General features: G+C 38.2%; 1 long non-coding RNA gene across 1 annotated transcript in view; it reads right to left on the reverse strand.

Moving 5' to 3' along the window:
* Positions 1-1,456: 1,456 nt before the first annotated feature.
* LOC143673137 (uncharacterized) overlaps positions 1,457-22,230 on the reverse strand; it is a 56,187-nt gene continuing 35,413 nt past the window's right edge. Inside the window, exon 4 of the long non-coding RNA XR_013170201.1 lies at positions 1,457-1,661. This is a non-coding gene — a long non-coding RNA (uncharacterized LOC143673137). The remainder of the gene's footprint in view (positions 1,662-22,230) is intronic.

Genomic DNA, 22,230 nt, shown 5'->3' on the forward strand with positions numbered 1-22,230 from the left:
CCAGAGCAGGGCTATGGCCTCTTGGAGAGTACCTTACAGTCAATTGACTGAAGGAGAAAAACAGAGGCCTGGTTTATGGATAGTTCTGGGTGATATACAGGGACCACATGGAAATGGAGAGTGCAGAATTACAAACCCTTTCTGGGATGTCCTTAAAGGATATTGGTGAGGGAAAATCCTCACAGTAGGCCAAACTTGAGCACTGCACCTGGGTTGTTCATTTTGCTTGGAAGGAGAACGTACAACAGGTAAATTTGTATAATGACTCATGGGTTGCTGCTAATAGTTTGGCTGGATGGGCATGAACTTGGAAGTATCATGGTTGGAACATTGATTCAAAGATGTCTGAGGTCTGAGGAAGAAATATATGGATAGACCTTTCTGAGTGGACATAGAATATGATGATATTTGCATCCCATTTGGTGACTTCAGCAGAGGAATGTTTTTATACTCAAGGGGATAAGTTGACCCATCTTGTGGATACAAGTCATCCAATTTCCTCAGCCATACCTACAAATGCCCAGTGGTCTCATGGACAAAGTGGGAATGGTGGTAGGGATTGAGGTTATGCATGGACTCAGCAGCATGGACTTCCATTCATCAAGGCTGACCTGACTATGGTCACTGCTGAGTGTCTAAACTGCTAGCAGCAGGGACCCACATTCAGTCCCCAATATGGCACTATTTCTGATGTGATCAGCCTGCTACTTGGTGGAAGGTTGATTATACTAGACAAATTCCATCAAGGAAGGGGAAGTGATTTGTATTAATTGGGCATACACATACTCTGGATATGGGGTTTGCCTTCCTTGGATATAATGCTTCTACCCAAACTACCATTCATGGACTTAGATAATGCCTTATCCACCATCATATTATTCCACACAGCATTGCTTCTGATCAAGGAAAGAACTTCATAGCAAATGAAGTGCAGGTATGTGTACATTCTCATGGAACTCCATGGTCTTTCCATGTTCCCCATCACCCAGAGGTAGCTGGGTTGATAGAATGTTTTAATGGCCTTTTGAAGACCAAATGATGGTACCAACTAGGGGGCAATACCTTCCAGGGCTTGGACAATGTTTTCCAGGAGGGTGTGCCTGCTCTAAATCAGAGTCCAATGTATGGCACTGATTCTCCAATTGCCAGGATTCAGAGGTCCAAGAATCAAGAGGTGGAAATGGGAGTAGCACTGCTTGCTATCACCCTAAGTGATTCACCAGGAAAAAATTTGTTTCCTTTTCCTGAAATCTTAAGGTCTGCTCTCTATAGGTCTTTACATCAAAAGGAGGAGTGTTTCTACCAGAACACACAACAATGATTCCATTGAACCTGAAGATATGACTTCCACCTGGCCACTTCAGGCTTCTCATGTCACTGAATCAAGAGGCACAGAAAGAATTTACTGCTATTTCTTGGGTAGCATGTTTCTGAATATCAAAGGGAAATAGGACTATAACTACACAATGTAGGTAGAGAAGAGTTTTCTTGAAATACAGGGGATCCTCTAGGCCATTTCTTAATACTATCTTGCCCTGTGATTAAAGTCAATGGAAAACTGCATCAACCCACTTCAGGAAGGACTGCCAATGGCCCAGAAACTTCAGGAATGAAGGTTTTCTTTGCCCCAACTGGAAAAAAACCACAGCCAGCTGAAGTGTCTGTGAAGATAAAGAGAACATGAAATGGGTAGAAAAAGAAGGTAGTGCTAAATATGAACTACAACAATGTGACCAGTTACATTAATGAGGACTGTGATTGTATGACTATTTCCTGTCTGTTCTCTTTTGAGCCTGGCTGCATTTGCACACAAATAAATATCTTGTTTTCCTTTTATCATATAACATAAGTTGTATTGTTCATCTTGTTGTATTTAAATCATAAGATATGAAGTTTAAGATTGGATGTTACAGGGAACTGTCAAGAAGGTGGCTTACTAAGGTGTGTGATTTAGTTTGTACTCCAGAACAGCTACTAAATAACCAGGAACAGTACAGAACACCTCCTGGTGTCATGTTAGTGACAGGACACACAGCCTACCCGAATCTGGATCAGCTGAACTGGCTGTGAGACCCCTAGAGCCATGAGTACCCCAAGCTGTGGTGGCCAGTGCCCCTCCCCCACAGGCTGCTTCCCAGAGGGGAAAAGAAAGAGGCTTTACCAGCAGCAGGGGATGAGCACAACCAAACACCAATTGTGGAATAATTAACAAATTCTGATAACTAAAAATAGCTCCCAGCTCAGGTGAACCTGGTCAAAGCAGAGATCATTCATTTTTGCCCTAGCACCAAGGGGACAGGGCTGATGGAAAAAGAAACAGGTTTTTGTGGCTGTGTTTCAAGAAAGGCTTGACTGCCTTTATATAAAATGGCAAGACTTCTCAGGCTACAACTGCCTCAGTCATAGGCAGAAGCAAGCTTGTTTGAAGGCTTGTCTGGAGCCTGTGCCTTCCCCAGGGGAGAGGTGAAGCCCAACACAGATGGAATCCCTCCCACAAGGAATTCAGACACCAGAGCTTGATAATTTGAAGTCATTAAAACCAACCTACAACCTCTCCTTTGTCTCTACCACACTCCCAGCAGAAAGAGTCTGCGAAAGTTAAAGGTACTGCATCATTTTATGCTGGTGGGACATGCAGACAGACAAGCACCACATACTGGGCAGGATAAAGAAAACAGAATTCAGAGACGTCACAGGAAAGTCTTTCAACCTGCTAGGTCTCACCCTCAGGGAAAACTGATGCAGGTGACTCTTTCCTCCTGATAGGAGGCCAGTTTGGTCTGGGAAAATATGGCAGGGTTCTATAATACCCAAGAAGACCCTCCTAAGGGTGTGTGGGGGTGGCACAATACAGACAGAGCAAGAAACAATAAAAAAAGAATTGAAAAATTCTACCCTGTTAAACAAAATCTAAGCTAGAGGATCATAAAAAGCCGAACTGAAATCAATGAACAGACAGACAACAAATTCATTCAGCAAGAAAACCTTAGGTAAAATAAGTGAAAGCAATCTCCAGAATAGACTAATAAAGGTAATTAAATGCCTGGACACCAGCAAAAAATAACAAATTACACTAGGAAAATTGAAGATATGGCCCAGTCAGAGGAACAAATCAACAATTCAAATGAGATACAGGAGGTGAATAAATTACTTCAGAATATACGAACAGTCATGGAAAACCTCATCAAAAATCAAATCAATGAATTGAGGGATGATATAAAGAAGGCAAGGAATGAACAAAAAGAAGAAATTGAAAGTCTGAAAAAACAAACCACAGAACTTATGGGAATGAAAGGCATAGTAAAAGAAATGAAAAAAAAAAAAGAATGGAAACCTAGATTTTGAGAGGCAGAAGACAGAATTAGTGAACTGGAGGACAGAACATACGAAATCTAACAAATAAAACAAAATGTAGGGAAAAAATGAAAAATATGAGTAGGGACTCAGAGAATTGAATGAGAACATGAAGCGTATGAATGTGCATGTTGTGGGTGTCCCAGAAGGAGAAGAGAATGGAATAGGAGGAAAAAAACTAATGGAGGAAATTATCACTGAAAATTTTGCAACTTATGAAAGACTTAAAATTACAGTACCAAGAAGTACAGCACACTCCAAAGAGAATATATCCAAATAGACATACTCCAAGACACTTGTTAATCAAAATACCAGAGGTCAAAGAGAAAGAGAGAATCTTGAAAGTAACAAGAGAAAAGCAATCCATCACATACAAGGGAAGCCCAATAAGACTGTGTGTAGATTTCTCAGCAGAAACCATGGAGGTAAGAAGATGGTGGGATGATATATTTAAATTACTAAAAGAGAAAAACTGCCAACCAAGAATTCTCCATCCAGTAAAATTTTCCTTCAAAAATGAGGGAGAAGTAAAAACATTTTAAGGCAAAAAATTACAGAGAGAATTTGTGACCAAGAGACCAGCTCTGCAAGAAAAACTAAAGGGAGCACTAGAGACAGATACAAAAAGACAGAAGAGAGTTGTGAAGAAGTGTGAAGAAATGAAGGCTATGAGTAAAGGTAAGAAGAATGAAAATTAGATATGACATATAAAATCCAAAAGGCAAAACGGTAGAAGAAAGTACTACCCATACAGAAATAGCAATAAATGTTAATGGATTAAACTCCTCAATGAAAAGACATAGACTGGCAGAATGGATTAAAAAACAGGACCCATCTATATGCTGTCTATAGGAAATGCATCTTAGACAAAGGATAAAAATATGTTGAAAGCAAAAGGTTGGGAAAAGATATTTCATGCAACTAACAATCAGAAAAGATCAGGAGTATCTGATCTTTTGTCCTAATTAATATTAATTTGTCCTAATATCCAACAAATTAGACTTCAAATGTAAAACAGTTAAAAGAGACAAAGAAGGATACTACATACTAATAAAAGGAACAATTCATCAAGAAGACATACCAATCATAAATATTTATGTACCAAGCCAGAATGCTCCAAAATACATGTGGCACACACTGAAAAGAGACATAGAAACATCTACCATAACAGTTGGAGACTTCAATTCCACACTCTCATCAATGGACAGGACATCTAGACAAAGGATCAATAAAGAAAGAGAGAATTTGAATACTACAATAAATGAGCTAAACAGGCATTTATACAACATGACACCTCACAACAGCAGGATACACCGTTTTCTCAAGTGCTCATGGATCATTCTCAAGGATAGACCATATGCTGGGTCACAAAGCAAGTCTCAATAAATTTATAAAGATTGAAATCATACAAAACACTTTCTCAGAACATAAAGGCATGAAGTTGGAAATCAATACTTGGCAGAGTGTCAGAAAATTCACAAATATGTGGAGGCTCAACAACACACTCTTAAACAGCCAGTGGGTCAAGGAGGAAATTACAAGAGAAATCAGCAAATATCTCAAGGCAAATGAAAATGAAAACACAGCATATCAAAACTTATAGGAAACAGCAAAAGCTATGCTAAGAGGGAAATTTATTGCCCTAAATGCCTATATCAAAAAAGAAGAAAGGGCAAAAATTGAGGAATTAACTGTCCACTTGGAAGAACTAGAGAAAGAACAGCAAACTAACCCCAAATCAAGCAAAAGGAAAGAAATAATGAAGATTAGAGCAGAAATAAATGAAATTGAGAACATGAAAACAATTGAGAAAATCAACAAAACCAAACCATAAGTTAGTTTTATGAGAAAGTCAATAAGATTGATGGACACTTAGCAAGATTGACAAAAGGAAGAGAGAGGATGCAAATAAATAAGGTCAGAAATGCAAGAGGAGGCATAACCACTGACTCTGGAGAAATAAAGGAAGTAAAGACAGAATATTATGAACAACTTTATGCTAATAAATACAACAATGTAGATGAAATGGACAACTCTCTAGAAAGGCATGAACGTCAACTTTGACTTGAGAAGAAATAGACAACCTCAGCAAACCAATCACTAATAAAGAAATTGAATTATTCTTTAAGAAGCTCCCCCCAAAAAAGTTCAGGGACAGATGGTTTTACATGCGAATTCTACTAAACATTCGAGGAAAAATTAGCACCAATCCTGCTCAAACTCTTCAAAAAATTGAATAGGAGGGAAATCTACCTAACTCATTCTACAAAGTCAACATCACCTTCATACCAAAACCAGACAAAGATATTACAAAATAGAAGACTACAGACTAATCTCTCTAATGAATATAGATGCAAAAATCCTCAACAAAATTATTGCAAATCGAATCCAGCAGCACATTGAAAGAATTAAACACCATGACCAAGTAGGATTTATCCCAGGTATGTAAAGATGGTTCAACATAAGAAAATCAATTAATGTAATACATCATATCAACAAATCAAACAGAAAAACCACATGATCATCTCAATTGATGCAGAAAAGGCATTTGACAAAATTCAACATCCTTTCCTGTTGAAAACACTTCAAAGGATAGAAATAGAAGGGATCATCCTCAAAATGATACAGGTAATATATGAAAAACCCACAGCTAACATCATCCTCAAAGGGGAAAAATTGAAAACTTTCCCCCTAAGATTAGGAACAAGACAAAGATGTCCACTATCACCACTGTATTCAACATTGTGTTGGAAGTTCTAGCCAGAGCAAATAGACAAGAAAAAGAAATACAAGGCATCAAAATTGGAATGGAAGAAGTAAAAGTCTCACTGTTTGCAAATAATATGATACTATATATCAAAAACCCTGAAAAATCCACAGCAAAACTACTAGAACTAATAAATGAGTACAGCAAAGTGGCAGATTACAAGATCAACACTCAAAAATCTGTAGCATTTCTATACACTAGTAATGAACAATCTGAGGGGGAAATCAAGAAAAGAATTTCATTTATAATTGCAACCAAAAGAATAAAATATTTAGGAATAAATTTAACTAAAGAGACAAAAGACCTATACAAAGAAAACTATGAGAAATTGTTGAAAGAAATCACAGAAGACCTAAATAGATGGAAGGTCATATTATGTTCATGGATTGGAAGACTTGATATAGTTAAGATGTAAATTCTACCTAAATTGATTTACAGATTCAATGCAATACCAATTAGAAATCCAAAAACTTACTTTTCAGAAATAGAAAAACAAAAACCAAATTTATCTGGAAGGACAGGGTGCCCCAAATAGCTAAAAGTATTCAAATAAAGAAAAATGGAGTTGGAAGTCTCATGCTACCTGACTTTAAGGTGTATTATGAAGCTACAATGATCAAAACAGCATGGTACTGGCATAAAGATAGATATATTGACCAATGGAATAGAAAAGAGTGTTCAGATATAGACCCTCTCATTTATGGACAGTTGATCTTTGATAAGGCAGTCAAACCAACTTATCTGAGACAGAACAGTCTTTCAATAAATGGTGCCTAGAGAACTGGATATCCATATGCAAAAGAATGAAAGAGGACACATATCTCACACCCTATACAAAAGTTAACTCAAAATGGATCCAAGACTTAAACATTAGAACTAAGACCATAAAACTGTTAGAAGAAAATGTAAGGAAATATCTTATAAATGTTATACTTGCAGATGGTTTCCTAGACCCTACACCCAAAGCAAGAGCATTGAAGAAAGAAAGAAAGAAATGTGAACTCATCAAAATAAAAAAATTTTGTGCATCAAAGAACTTCAGCAAGAAAGTAAAAAGACAGCCTACACAATGGGAGACAATATTTGGAAATGACATATCAGATAAAGGTCCAGTATCCAGAATATATAAAAATATTGTTCAACTCAACAACAAAAAGACAGACAACCCAATTACAAAATGACTAAAAGACTTGAACAGACACTTCTCAGAAGAGGAAATACAAATGGCTAAAAGGTACATGAAGAGATGCTCAGCTTCCCTAGCGATTAGAGAAATGCAAATCAAAACCACAATGAGATCATCTCACACCCACCCGAATGGCCATTATCAAGAGAACAGAAAACGACAAGTGCTGGAGAGGATGTGGAGAAAGAGGCACACTTATTCACTGTTGGTTGGAATATCAAGTGGAACAACTGCAGTTTGGTGGTTCCTCAAAAGCTAAATATAGAATTGCCATATGACCCGGCAATACCATTGCTAGGTATCTACTCAGAGGACATGAAGTCAAGGGCCCAAACAGACATTTGCACACCAATGTTTATAGTAGCATTATTTACAAATGCAAAGAGATAGAAACACCCAAAATGTCCATCAACAGATGAGTGGCTACACAAACTATGGTATATGCATACGATGGAATATTATGCAGCTGTAAGACAGGATAAAGTTATGAAGTATGTAACAATATGCATGGACATTAAGGACATGAAGCTGAGTGAGATCAGCCAGAAACGAAAGGACAAATACTGTATGGTCTCACAGATATGAACTGACATTAGTGAATAAACTTGGAGAATTTCATTGGTAATAGACACCATCAGGAGATAGAAATAGGGTAAGACATTGGGTAAATGGAGTTGAAGGGATACAGTTTGTGTAACAGGACTGAACGTAAAAACTCGGAAATGGACAACACAATACTACCTAACTGTATTACAATTATGTTAGAACACTGAATGAAGCTGAATGTGAGAATGATAGAGCGAGGAGGGCTGGGGGCACAAATGAAATCAGAAAGAAAGATAGACGATAAAGACTGAGATGGTATAATCTAGGAATGCTTAGAGTGTATAATGATAGTGACTAAATGTACAAATTTTAAAAATGTTTTTGCATGAGGAAGAACAAAGGGATGTCATTACTGCAGAGTGCTGAAAATAGATGGTAATTAATATTTAAAATTTTCAGCTTATGTGTGAGATTAAAGCAAAAATGTTTATTTAGTACAAAATTTATATTTTGACCAGTGCATTTCCTAATATAACTTATGTAGACAGCTTAATTGAAAACCATGAGTACATGGAACCTTGAATAGGACATGAGATTTTGTTGGTTTGTCCAAAATTATGCCCCAATAAATCCCAGAGTGATTTGAACAGTGAATAAAAAAGTACTTGCAAAATCTCTTTCAGGGAATGGTGAGAATGGGGGGAAATCCAGCTTCCCCAAGTTGAATTCTTGATATTCTCACAAGCAGTGTGGACAACCAAAGCTATAGGCTGAGCCCCAAGTCTTGGGGGTTGTTCTTATGAAACTTAATCCCACAAAGGATGGTCAATTGTACTTAAAATTAGGCCTTAGGGTCACCCTCAAGAAAACCTCTTTTGCTGCGCAGATGTGGCCCCTCTCTCCAGCCAACACAACAAGCAAGCTTACCAACCTCCACCGGTCTGCATGTGACATGACTCCCAGGGGTGTGGACCTCCCTGGCAACGTGGGACAGAGATCCTAGAATGAACTGAGACTCAGCATCAAGGTATTGAGAAACATTCTCAACCAAAAGGGGGAAGAGTGAAATGAGACAAAGTGTCAATGGCTGAGAGATTCCAAACAGTCAAGAGGTTATCCTGGACGCTATTCTTAGGCATTAAGTAGAAATCACCTTGTTATTCAAGATGTAATGGAGAGGGTGGAGGGAAATGCCTGAAAATCTAGAGCTGGTTCCAGTAGCCATGTTTCTTGAAGGTGATTGTATAATGATATAGCTTTCACAACGTGACTGTGTCACTGTGAAAACCTTGTGTCTGATGCTCCTTTTATCTACCTTGTCAACAGATGAATAAAACATATGGAATAAAAATAAATAATAGAGAACAAAGTTAAAAATAAATTTAGTTTGAAATGCTAGTGTTTGATGAAAGGAAGGGGTTAGGGGTATGGTATGTATAAATTGTTTTTCTGTTGTCATTTTATTTATTTTCTGAATAGATGCAAATGTTCCAAGAAATAATCATGATGATGAATATGCCCCTATATGATGATATAGTGAATTTCTGATTATATATGTAGAATGGAATGATCAAATAGGAATGTTTCCATTTGTTTGGTGTTTTTGGTATTAAAAAATAAAATTAAAAAAAGAGTGGTTGATAAGCTGGATTAGGTGATGACATGTCTCCACCCATTTGAGTGGATCTAGGTAAGTTTCTGGATTCCCATAAAAGAGGAAACATTTTGGAGAATGAAGGTGATACAGAGAGAGCAGAGAATACCACAGCACCATGAAGCAGAGAGTCCATCTGCCAACACTTTGGAGATGAAGAAGGAAAACTTTTCCCAGGAAGCTTAATGAAACAGGAAGCCAGGACAGAAAGCTAGCAGATGATGTTGTGCTCACCATATCCCTTCCCAGCCAAGGGAGAAACCATGACTGTGTTCACCATGTGCCTTCTTGGGTATGAGAGAGAAACCCTGAACTTCATTGGCCTTCCTGAACCAAAGTACCTTTCCCTAGACGACTTTGACTGAATATTTCTATACACTTTAATAGGGACATTTTCTCAGCCTTGGAACTGTAAAGTAGCAACTCATTAAATTCCTCTTTTTAAAAGCCAAAACAAAAATAAGATTGAATGTTACCTAAGGTCTTACACCCTATCCTGAAGAGATACAGTGCAATTCTGACTGTATGCAGGACATTTGAGTAATGTCAGCTGAAACACACATCTGCTATTGTGTTCTATTTGGAAACCAGGCACGTTTAAAGGTGATGTGCATAGCTGCTATGTTGAAAAGTGGTGGACTGAGATGGGTGAGTTCTGCTCTCAAGTTGGCCAAGTTATTATGCTCATCCATTTGTCTTGTCAGGCAAGCACTGGCCTGACTGCTGCTGCAAGTATATTTCATGGCTGGTTGATAAAACTGAAGGCTGGTGTATTAAATCATCAATCAATTGATTGAATCAACCAAGGCATGTTTCCCACAATGATATTATCCAATGAGTTGAAGGCTTTTAAAGAAGAGAGACTCTATCACTGCTTCTATAGCTATTGTTCCTCTCCTTTTGAGTTCATTCAAGTCTTTCTTCAGAGCTTCCAGCTTCACAGCCTGCCTACAGATCTTGAACTTTTCCACTCCCACACTTGTATGACACCTTTATAAATCTCACATTTACAGATATCTTCTATTGATTCATGTCTTTAGTGAACTCTGACTAATACCCAGGCATTTCAATGTGCAGGCTGAAATGTTGCAAGATAAACAACTTGAATAGAGGTGTGCACAAATGGATACATGCCCACATGAATACAACTGAACAAATGTGTGCTCACAAGCATCCTCACACTTGTGCAAAAGTGTCCACACATATACACATGCACAAACACACATGCTGTAAGCACCTTTATTCCCTTTTCTCTAATACTTCTCTGCACTAAGCCATGGGAAAAATTTCCTTCTGCTACTTACAGGTTGATCAGCATCCTACTCACTGAGCTCATTGCTAGACATGAAATAGTCCTGGCCTGCATGATGTTGGTTGTCACTGTCCTTCTTTTGGTCTCAATTTCTTAAGGGAGATTTCTGTAAAACTTCATAAGTGTTCCCTTAGCTACTCCTGTGCCAGGTGCTAGTCTGGATTTGTGGGTCATAGGTGAGTTATGCATAGATAGAAAGTCAGACGACTCTAAGACATGAACCACAACTGGGCAGGAGGGATGGTGACATGCAGAGGATCCTGGATCCAAGATTAAACTTTGCCTTGGCAAGTTACCAAACTACTCATGGTTTCAATATCCTCATGTTAGAAGGAGATGATTTGACCTACTCTTCAAGGTTCTTGAAGGGTTGGATTAGGATAATATAAAATAGCAGAGAGTGCAGGACATAGTGACACATGTTAGAATGACATCAATCTATTCAAACTGTTTGGAGTGGTAATGTTAAGACCAAAGGAAGCAGAGGTCTGTGGGAACACAGAGACATACAATTCCCCACAACATAGGGGTGTTGATGAAAGGAGCAAGGAATACAGACAACCTGCACTCTGGACTCAGAGCTCTGTGTCTCTGTCTCCTTAGATTGGCCCCCTTAACTGTTTTTTTCCCAAAACATTATAACAATGAAAATTATATATTTACCTTTTACAAACTGACCTTTTCTGTTTTGCTTTAGACTGATTTCATGATGTGTTCCCATAAGAATGGTGTTTTATTGCTTTTGGACATATTCAGTCATCTCTTTGGTTAGAAGCCACAGTGGTCAAAACAGTATGGTACAGGCACAAAGAAAGATGTATTGACCAATGGAATTGAATGAAGAGTTCAAAGACAGGGCACTAAATCTACAGTAAAATTGATCTTCAACATACAACCCCCACATCCACTGAACAGGGACAGTATTGCCTTTTAAATAAATGAGGCTGGATATCAACATCACAAAGAATAAAAGAGAATCCTTACCTTGCACCTTATTCAAAAAGTAAATCAAAGAGTATCCAAAACCTAAATATAAAAGCAATTACCACAAAAATCCTAGAAAAAATATGGGAAAACATCTTCAAAACCTAGTAATAGGAGGTAGCTTCTTAAACTTTACAATCAAAGCACAAGCAATTAAAGCAAATAGATTAATGAAAACACCTCAAAATCACAATCTTCTCTGCTTAAAAGTACTTTGCAATAAAGGTGTTTGAGCAGCCAAGTGAATGGGTGAAAATATTTGGAAACCACATATTGGATAAATGTTTAATATGAATACACAAAGAAATCATGATTCAACAACAAAAGAACAAACAGTGCAACAATAAAATGGCTAAGCTATGAATAGACATTTTTCTGAAGAGCTTATACAAATGTCTAAAAAGCACATAATAAAGAAATGCTTGTCTTCATTAGCCTTATAAGAAAAATGTAAATCAAGACTGCAACGAGGCATTGCCTCACGTCTATAAGAATGACTGCTATTAAACAAAGAGGAAACTACAAATGTTGGAGAGGATGTGGGGAAATCAGAACAGGTTTACCCTGCTGGTGGGAATTTATAATGGCACAGTCACTGTGGAGGACAGATTTGTGGCTTCTTAGAAAAATAAATATTAAGTTGCACTATTACCCATATTTAAATATATCATACCACTGCTTTCTTAAATACATGGTTTCTGGTGAGAAATCCACATATAGTCTTCTCAGATTTCCTTTGTATTTGATTTGTTTTGTCTTTGACATTTTACAATCAGATTAAAGGAGTCTTTGAATAGATCTATTTGGATCTGTATGGGGTACATTGTTTTCTTGGATCTTTCATTTAATGTCTTTCATAAGAAATGGGCAATTTTCAGTGACAATATCCTCCATTTTTCTTACTGACACATTTCCCTCCTCTTCTCCTTCTGGGATACCCATAAAATGTACATTCATGTGCTTCATGTGCTTCATGTTGTCGTTCAATTCTCTGAGACCCTGCTCATATTTTCCACTCTTTTCCCTATTTGTTCTTTTCTGTAGGATTTCAGATGTTCCATCCCCTAGTTTACTAATCCCTTCTTCTTCCTCATCAAATTGCTCTTGTAAGTCATCATTGTGTTTTTCATCTCTTCTATTGTGCCTTTCATTCCCATAAGTTATCTTCTTTGGCATTCAGTTCAACTTTTTCTAGACCTCTGCTTAACTGTTCAGAATTTTTCAGCTCTTGTTTTTCTGTTTCTTTCCTGCCTATGTGGAAACTTTTTGAGGAGGATCTTCAATGATATGATTGACCTCAATCAGATTTTCCCAAGCGAGGTAGTCCAAGGTCCCAGATGGTGAAAGTAATCAGTATCAAGTTACCCTTAGAATGAGACCAGGCCTGTTGTGTGACTTTCATTTTGAACCTGTAGACATTGTGCTTTTCCTATTCTGACCAGCAAGTGACACTTAATCTACGTACCCCCACCCACATAAAGTAAACTGGAGCGTTTTATTCTCAGCCTGCCAGGGGCATAGTTGAGTTAGAGCCTGAGGTAGGATCAAGCTTAAGCTGCTTCTGCTTCTCGGTCCCTGGGGTCTGAATTCTCTGAAAAAGGGCAGCCACGTGAGCTAGGCCCCACTCCCATCTTGGGCAAGATATAGCTTCTAAGGAATTATCTACTTCACTTGTATTGTAACTTATTTTCTCAGTATATTAACTCTGCCTTTGCCTGGGTTAGAGCTGGCAATTGAAAATGCCTGAAGCTTTCACCAATGGGCTATGTAGAATACTTTTTAAAAAGAAAAAAATGGAGAAGAAAGAAAAAATATAGATAGGGAAAAAATAAAATAATTTTTCAAAGCCAGTACCCAGCCCCCAGTGTTCACCAGTCAAGAACTGAATTTGGTACCTGACCTGGGACACAGTCCTTTTTCAGTGCTCTGAGTTTGGGCAACACCAAAAGCCTACCTTACCCCCCTTAATCAGCTTCATCTCCTGTTTTACTCTCCAGCTTTTTCTGGGTTTATTTGTGCTTGGAACTTGTATACAGCAGTCCAGATTTGTTCATTGAAACCAGAATTAGAGCTCATTTAAACTACAGCCTCTTGCTCCTAGTAGGGAATTGCTTCTTGTTCCCTTGGTAGAGTGTCTCCAGCTGCTTGCAGTGCTAGTGGGGGGCACCAGCCATTGCACTTTGAGAACTTTACTTGCAGTTCGTTGCTGTGATCTGGGCACTTCCATTTATTCCATTCTATTGTATAATGTGTCTGGTTGTGGATGCCCCCCAAGCAGTTGCTCTAGATATTTAGATATTTGCTCTAGATATTTACTAGCTGATGTAGAGGACAGGTTAAATTCCATACCTTCCTACACTGCCATCTTGCCCCACTTCCCTCCTGAAATCTTCCGTACAGTAGCTTTTATTTCTATAGTGTCTGATGTTTTCTTTGTTCACATCTAATGTCTTCTTAATATCTTTCCTTCTTTGCTTGCATTTTCCTACATTTCTTGGAATTAATCCAAGAGATTTGCTTGATTATCTTTGATTAGTTATCTCCTCAGATTTTTTGTCTGTTCCTTTGACTTGGCTATTTCTTCATGAGTTCAAGTATGCTTTGTGATTTTTTTGGTTGATATCTGATCATTTGATTATCTTGATGGGTCTACTCTGAAAGTCTCTTTCTCTCTCTTGTCTAGGACTAATTTTTACCTGGGTTTGTATTAGGGCATTGTTTTGAAAATTGGGTTCTCCATATTTCTCAGCCAAACAGAGTTGGGTATCTGTGTAGGAGATGTAGACCAGCTCACAGGGCCGGGGTTAGGATATGGACGGCTCTGAAAAGCCCTGCTATTTCTGGCCTAAACCACAGATGGCACTCATTCATCTTCAGATGCTGTTTGAGTCCTAGGATGGGATGAAAATTGCAAGGCTCCTGTGCAGTTACTTCATGGTCAATAACTGCCTCTGTGTGGGGTGATACCCCTCCGTTATACCGAGGCAGAGGATTCCCATAGCCACCCCAACTTGCAGCCATCTTTCATACAAGGATGAGGCTGCCTGCTGCTATTTTCCACACAAGTGGGGGATGGGCACCAGGAATTAGTTTCTGTTAAAGTTTTTGTCGACTCTTCATTCCTTGCTGACCTTGGCCTTAAGGTGTCCTACCCTGTATCAGGAGTCCCCAAAAGGTTGATTTAGACAGTTTCTCTCCATCCCCTTGCTGCTTTTGGGAAAGGCTGCCATTATCTCCTTGATCATCCAATATAGAAACTCCTCCTTGATGCCATTTTATAAATGCTCTGTCAATGACCTAAGTCCTACTGTGTGTCCCTATGGGCTTGGGTTTCTGTGTCTGGATATAGGTAGGGATGTATCCCAATGCTGTAATAGATTTTATAGTCGGTGACCCCAGGGAGAGGGAGGAGAGATCCCAGCTATTGCCTCTGTGCTCTACTGGAGGTGTGTGAGGCAGAGTGAGGGGATGGGAAAGGACAAACTGGCCCATGATGGAAGTTTCCTACCTGATATTTCTCTTTCTTTGCTTCATCATTTGTGGGATTCTTCTCGAGTCTTCACCTTCCTCCAGAGTTATGAACAAGTGAGAACTGTTCTTTTATCACTAAATCTCTGGGGAGGTTATTTTCGTAAGTGTCTTAAGTTGTCTTACTGATTATGATAGATTTCTAACTCATTTTTGCATAGAATGTGAGATATGGATTGAGGTTCAACTTTTTGCACTTGGAAATCCAAGTGGATAGTCTATCACCATCTTTTACAATACAGTATCATATATCCTTTTTGCACCCTTGTCAAAATTAATTGGTAAGGCATGTATGACTATAGTTCAGGGCTCTCTATTGTTCCATTGATATATTTGTTTATCTTTGCATAATACCTTACTTTTAGTAAGTCTTGAAATCAGGCGGTGTTAATCCTCAAATTCTGGTATTCTCTTGCAAAGAGGTTTTGGCTATTCTAGTTTTTCTGCATACCAGTATGACTTTTAGAATAAGCCTGTCATTTTCTTAAAAAAATGCAGGGATTTTATTTAAGACTTCATGGCATTTGTAGATTAATTTGAGCGTCATTGCCATTTTGACAGTAGTGAGCATTCTCACTCATAAACATTGCATGTCATTTATTTTGAATTCCTTTCATTTTGCTCAGCAACATTTGTCACATTTTTTTCAGATTTATAACTATTTCATTTTTAATTTTAGTATTTTATTTTTTATTACTAGTAAATCAAACTTGCTAAATTCAATTATGAGCCCTAGAATCTTTTTGCAGATTCCATAGACTATTCTATTTAGATAATCATGTTACCTTTGAAAAGTATAGTTTTACATCTTCCTTTCTAATCTGTAGGTCTTTTATTTCCTTTTCTTTCCTAATCACATAGGCTAGAACCTCTAACACAATATTGAATGGAAATTATAAGATCAAAAGTAATTGTCTTGTTCCTGATATTAAAAGGAAAGCTTGATTTTTAAAAACATTTATATAAGCAATTTGATTAACTTGTGTCTTGATAAAATTTTCTCCTTAATTCTTGTCCTTGGGGTTTGCTGCTTTTCTTTTTGTCTTTATACATTTTATTGAGTTTGGAAAAATTTTGGCCATAATTTCTTTAAGTATTTTTTCCTCCAGTCTTCAGTTACATATATCATAGGCCCCTTGAGGGCTGTTTTCCACCTTACTGATGATATGTTCATTTTTTTTTTTTTTTTTTAAAGGAAAGACAGAGAGAAGGAAGGAAGGATAGAAGGAAGGAAGGAAGGAAGAAAGGGAAACATTTTTAAACATTTTCTTGTTTTATTGTATTCTGTTTCTCCGTTTTTGTTACATGGGCTGGGGCCGGGAATCGAACCGAGGTCCTCCGGCATAGCAGGCAAGCACTTTGCCCGCTGAGCCACCGCGGCCCGCCCGATATGTTCATTTTTAAGAATTCATTTTTCTCTGTGTGCTTCAGTTTGGGTAGTCTCTATCCCTACATCTTCAAGCTCAGTAATCTTTTCTTCTCAATGTCCAATTTGCTGTACATGTTATGCAGGGCACATTTCCTATCACACATTGTAATTTTCATCTCCAGAAGTTTGATTAGACTCCTTTTTATGTCCCCATAACTCTATTTAACTTCTTAAACATATGGATTACAGTTATAAAAGAGGTTTTAGTGCTCTTGCCTGCTAATTCTAACTTGTGAGTCATTTCTACTTGATTGAGTGATTATTCTTCTCATTAATGGTCATATTTTCCTGCTTCATTGTGTTCCTGAAGTAAATATGTTAGGTGTTTGATCTTTTCACATTCCTACAAATATTGTTGAGCTTTTAGGACTTACTAAGATCTCTTTACCCTCATGCATAAATTGAGGCACTCAATACCTTACTTAGTTTCAGCTGCTGTTTCAGCTTAAATTTCCAGTGACTACCTGTTGACAATGGGGTGTTCTCCTGATCTTGGGTCTTCAGACGCCCTATCATCTTCCCTCTACTTCCTATTAATAAGATACTGATATCAAATGGATCTTGTCACCTAGGTAAATTTGAGGAAGTTTTCTGTGTGTACTTGGAATTGTCATTCTATTTATTCTACCTGCTTCTTTGGGAGGGTTCAGGGAATTTCACACAATTTCTGACCAACCATTGCTGCTCTCTCCCTTACCTACTTGGGTGAGGAATGTCCTTCCTCTCTGTCCTCTCCACCTTCAAATACCTGTTTATATTTCATGTATTTGTTAAATGTCATCACCTCCAGGATGATTTCTGTGATACCTGCCCACAGGAAAGGATAGTGGCTCCCATTTCTATGCTCTCACAGCAAGTAGAATACATCTCTGTACAGCACATATTGCACCACTTAGAGTCCTCTTTCTCTTCTAGACTGTAAGCCTCTCACAGTGAGAACCGTGTTCATCCTTATGTGTCCTTGAATGATGAGATTTTATTAGATCTTAATCAACTATCTCACAGCTAGTTAATGGAATAATTAGTAGTAGTATTACTTTTAGTTTTTTGAAGTACTTCATAGTTTATAATAAACTTTTGTAAATACCACATTCACTCCTCCTTCATGTTGCTATGGTCCATTTGCTTAGTTAAAAGAACTTTTCTCTTTACAGTTTTTATTTGTTAGTTTATGTGGTTTTTCTCCATCCATTAAATTGGGAGCTAATCAAAGGAAGAAAGAAAAACCCATTCATCTTCATATTCCCAACAGTGAGCTCAGTTCCTGGCACAGGAGGGATACTCAGGCAAAATCTGACGCATGCACAAGTTAAAAAAAGAAATCTTCTGTTATCCCAACTTACACTAAACTGGCAGTATTCCACTCAAACCATTGGGAACTTAGGTGACTTAATGGAAGTTGGCTTGAAGTCCACATCTTGTCTGGGACTCCACAGGATCCAGGTGAGAAGAGTCTCAGTATATTTGTTGCTCTGTTTCACTCGCCCTTTGAGTTTATGATCAGAGGCTTCAAAGTCAGCCTGTCCTACTTCCCCTTCTTTGCCTCCACTCTCTGGAGTTCTGGCTTGTTTGTGTTAGTCTTGTTTCAGCTATTTTCTGACTTGGTAAGATAGACCTTGCCTTGACCTGAGAGATTCACTAAGAGGACACTTTATTTTATGTATATACATATATATATACACATACATAACTAGATTTATTGTAGGAGTTGACCCACACATTTATGGCGATTGACAAGTCCAAATTCTGTAGGGCAGAGCACAGTCTGTGAACTACGATGAAGGTTTGTGAACTATGATGAATTCCCAAGGAGAAACTGGCTGAAATGGAGATAAGAATTTTTCTTTCTGACTGCTGAAATCATCAGTGTTCCCTTTATGGCCTTCAACTGGATGAATAAGTCTTCTCTCATTGCTGAAGGCAATCTCCTTAGTTGATTGAAGATGTCATCAGCTACAGATGAAATAAATTGACTGATGATTTAATTGCACAAAATATCTTCCTGTTAACAGTCAGGCCCATGCTTCTTCAGCAAAATAAATGGACTAGGACAAGTTGAACCCTGAACTTCACCATCATAGACACCTATCCCCAGAATGGGAGACAGACCTAGTGTGGGAAGAGGATACATTTCCAAAGTCATATGGTGGGTCTTTTCTTGGGAATGCAATTGATGCTTCTGGAGGCCTGGCCTTCATTCTGTGTCCTTCATAGGAATCCTCTCATGGTTTGAATCTTCCTCAAAATTAGAGAATTAAGAAAATTCAATTCTGTAAACTGTTGAAAGTCCCACTGGAGGTAGCAGGAGCCCCACTGAGATGCTGTCATGCAACACTGTCCAGGTTTATCTCCAAGTACCCAGGAAAACATCTGATAACATTAGGGTGGCATTCAGGATCCTCACAGTCTGTTCCTGCCCACACACATACTACATCCTCCAGTTGTACAAGACTCATGCTTTCAACCTTCCTTCCACTTACTCAGGCAACATTCTATCATGACCCAGGGAATAGTGGAAACAAGACTGAGATGCATGAATCATGTGTCGTGCCTCTGCATCTCTATTACGATTCTCTGCATGTATCCCCTATCTCCCCTAGTCTAGTGATAAATATATGTCCACCTGTACTGGATCAACATTCCCACAGGCTGAGACCTTCTATACCTTTCATTTTCAGCTCTGTACCTTCAACACTTGTACTGAATTCTGGCACAGAGCTGATCTAGATAGTATTTGTTGAATGAACCATGATATTAATGTTACCCATGATATAACATTACCCATGATTTAACGTTAACCATGATATAACGAAGCCAGAAATTAATGTTCTGGAAAATTCTGGATTTCCAGGAAGGGAGGGCTCAGAGAATAGTGCCTCACATGAGGATTTAGCCAAATGCAGATACAGTCAGCCATTTCAGAAAAAGCCAGGATTGGACATGGAGTTATCCAAGAAGGATTGGAAACTCCTGTCTGAAGAGCAGGATCCTTGCTTGCTACATAGAAAGGCAATAAGAGTGCTGTAGGACCTGCATAAACAGAACCACTGCCTATCTCAACTGGGGGTCTAAGAAAAGGGAAATAATGAAAGTAAAATGTTTGAGATACAGAACCATGGAGGCTGGGGTCTGAAGTCAAAAAATGTCAGACCAGGAGAGTGGACACATACAAGCAAATGGAGAGGTTGGGTTTTCCCTGAAGGCAGAGAATGCTCCTTCCACCTTATTCTAGTGGAAATGATGTGGCACCACAGGCCTTGGAGAGTGTGGACCACACTCCTTGGGGATTGGGGAGAGTCGGGCTGCCACCACAAGGAGAGGTGTGCATGTGCCATGAAGATAGCAGAGAGCCTGGGTACTGCCGTGATGCTTGGAGAGGGTAGAGTTGAGAAAATGCTAGTCTCCGCAATTTCACCCAAAGCTGCATAAGAAGAGAGGCAGGCCACCACATAGGCCCTTGAAAGGATGGGACTACCACTTTCTAAAGCCCTGAAGATAAATGACTTTCAGACTTTGAAATCTAATAGTTTGTTCTGCAGGTTTTCAAAACTGCGCGGATCCAGTGACCCCAGTGTTCTTTCCAATTTCTCCCTATGAAAATGGGGGTATTTATCCTATGAGTGTCCCTCCTCTGCATGTTGGCTTCAAGTAACTTGTTCTGAGCTTTACTGGACCAGATCCAGAGGAGAATTTTGCCTTAGAAAAGACCATTCCTGTAACAGACTTTGATGAGACTTTGTACTGTTTTTAACCTTTTCTTGTTGAAGATTGATATTATCCAGAGAACTTTCTCTAATCACAGTAGAATAAAGTTGGAAATTAATAATCACCAAAGAACCAGAGCTTTCACAATTATATGGAGGTTAAACAATGCACACTTAAATAATTAGTGCATTAAGGAAGAACTTGCTAGAGAAATCAGTAAATATCTGGAGATGAATGATAATGAGAAAATGATATATTAAAACTTATGGTATGGGTAGGCCACAGTGGCTCAGCAGGTAGAGTTCTCACCCACCATGCTGGAGACCCAGGTTCAATTCCCAGTTCCTGCCCATGCAATAAATAAATAAATAAATAAATAAATGAGTAAATAAATAAAAAACTTATGAGATTAGGCAAAGGCAATGCTGAGATGGAAATTTATTGCCCTAAATGCATATATATATATATATATATATATACAAGAATAAGCAGAACTTGAGGATTTAGCTGTCTCCTGGAGAATTTAGAAAAAGAACCACAAACCCCAAAGCAAATAAAATAAGAGAAATAATAAAGACTAAAGCAGAAATAAGCAAACTGGGAAACTGTTTTAGTTTTCCAGCTGCTGGAATGCAATATACCAGAAACAGAATGGTTTTTAAAAGGGGGAATTTAATAATTTGCTCATTTGCAGTTCTAAGGCCAAGATAATGTCCCAGTTAAAGCAAGTCTATAGAAATGTCCAATCAACAATATCCAGAGAAAAATACCTTGGTTCAAGAAGATCAGTGAAGTTCAGGTTTTCTCTCTCAAGTGGAAGGGCACATGGTGAACACAGTCAGAGTTTCTCATCTGGAAAGGCACATGGTGAAAATGGAATCATCTGCTAGCTTCTCCTCCTGGTTTCCTGTTTCATGAAGCTCCCTGGGAGACATTTTCCTTCTTCATCTCCAAAGGTCAATTTTTCCCAAGCTGATCTACAAGTTCATTACAGTGCCAATAGAAATCCCAACAACCTACTTTGAAGACAGAAAAATTATCAAATTTATATGGAAGATAAAGAGATCTCAGACAGCTAGGGATATCATATCTAAAACAAGAGTGAACTGGGAAGTTTATCATTTTCTGACTTGAAAGCTGAATATAAAGGCACAGTGGTCAAGCAGCATGGCACTGCACAAAGACAGAAGGACTGACCAGTGGATAAAAATAAAGAGTGCAGAGATTGACCACTAAATTTATGGACATTTGATCTTAAATAAGATCTCCAAATCCAGTGAATAGGAACAGAATAGTCTTTTCAATAAATTGTAATGGGAGAACTGGATTTCAATAGCCACAAGAATGAAAGAGGACCCCTACCTCATACCTTATACTAAAGTTAATTCAACATGGATCAAAGACCCAAATGTCAGGTGCTTGATCTTATCATAAAGTGCATATATGAAAAACATAAAACTTTCTGAAACAAATATAAGGAAACATCTTCAAGATCTAGTAATAGGAGGTAGCTTCTTAAACTTTACACCTAAAGCACATGCTGTGAAAGAAAAATAGATAAATGGGAACTCCTTAAAATCAAGAGCTTCTATGCTTCAAAGAACTTTGTTAAAAAGATGAAGAAGCAGACAACTCAATGGGAAAAATATTTGGAAACCACATATCAGATAAAGCCTTGATATTCTGTGTACATGAAGAAAATACTGCTCAAAAACAAAAGAACAAACAACCCAATTATAAAATGGGCAGAGGAAATGAATAGACA

Source organism: Tamandua tetradactyla, unplaced genomic scaffold, assembly GCF_023851605.1.
Source record: "Tamandua tetradactyla isolate mTamTet1 unplaced genomic scaffold, mTamTet1.pri scaffold_138_ctg1, whole genome shotgun sequence".
Lineage (NCBI taxonomy): Eukaryota > Metazoa > Chordata > Mammalia > Pilosa > Myrmecophagidae > Tamandua > Tamandua tetradactyla.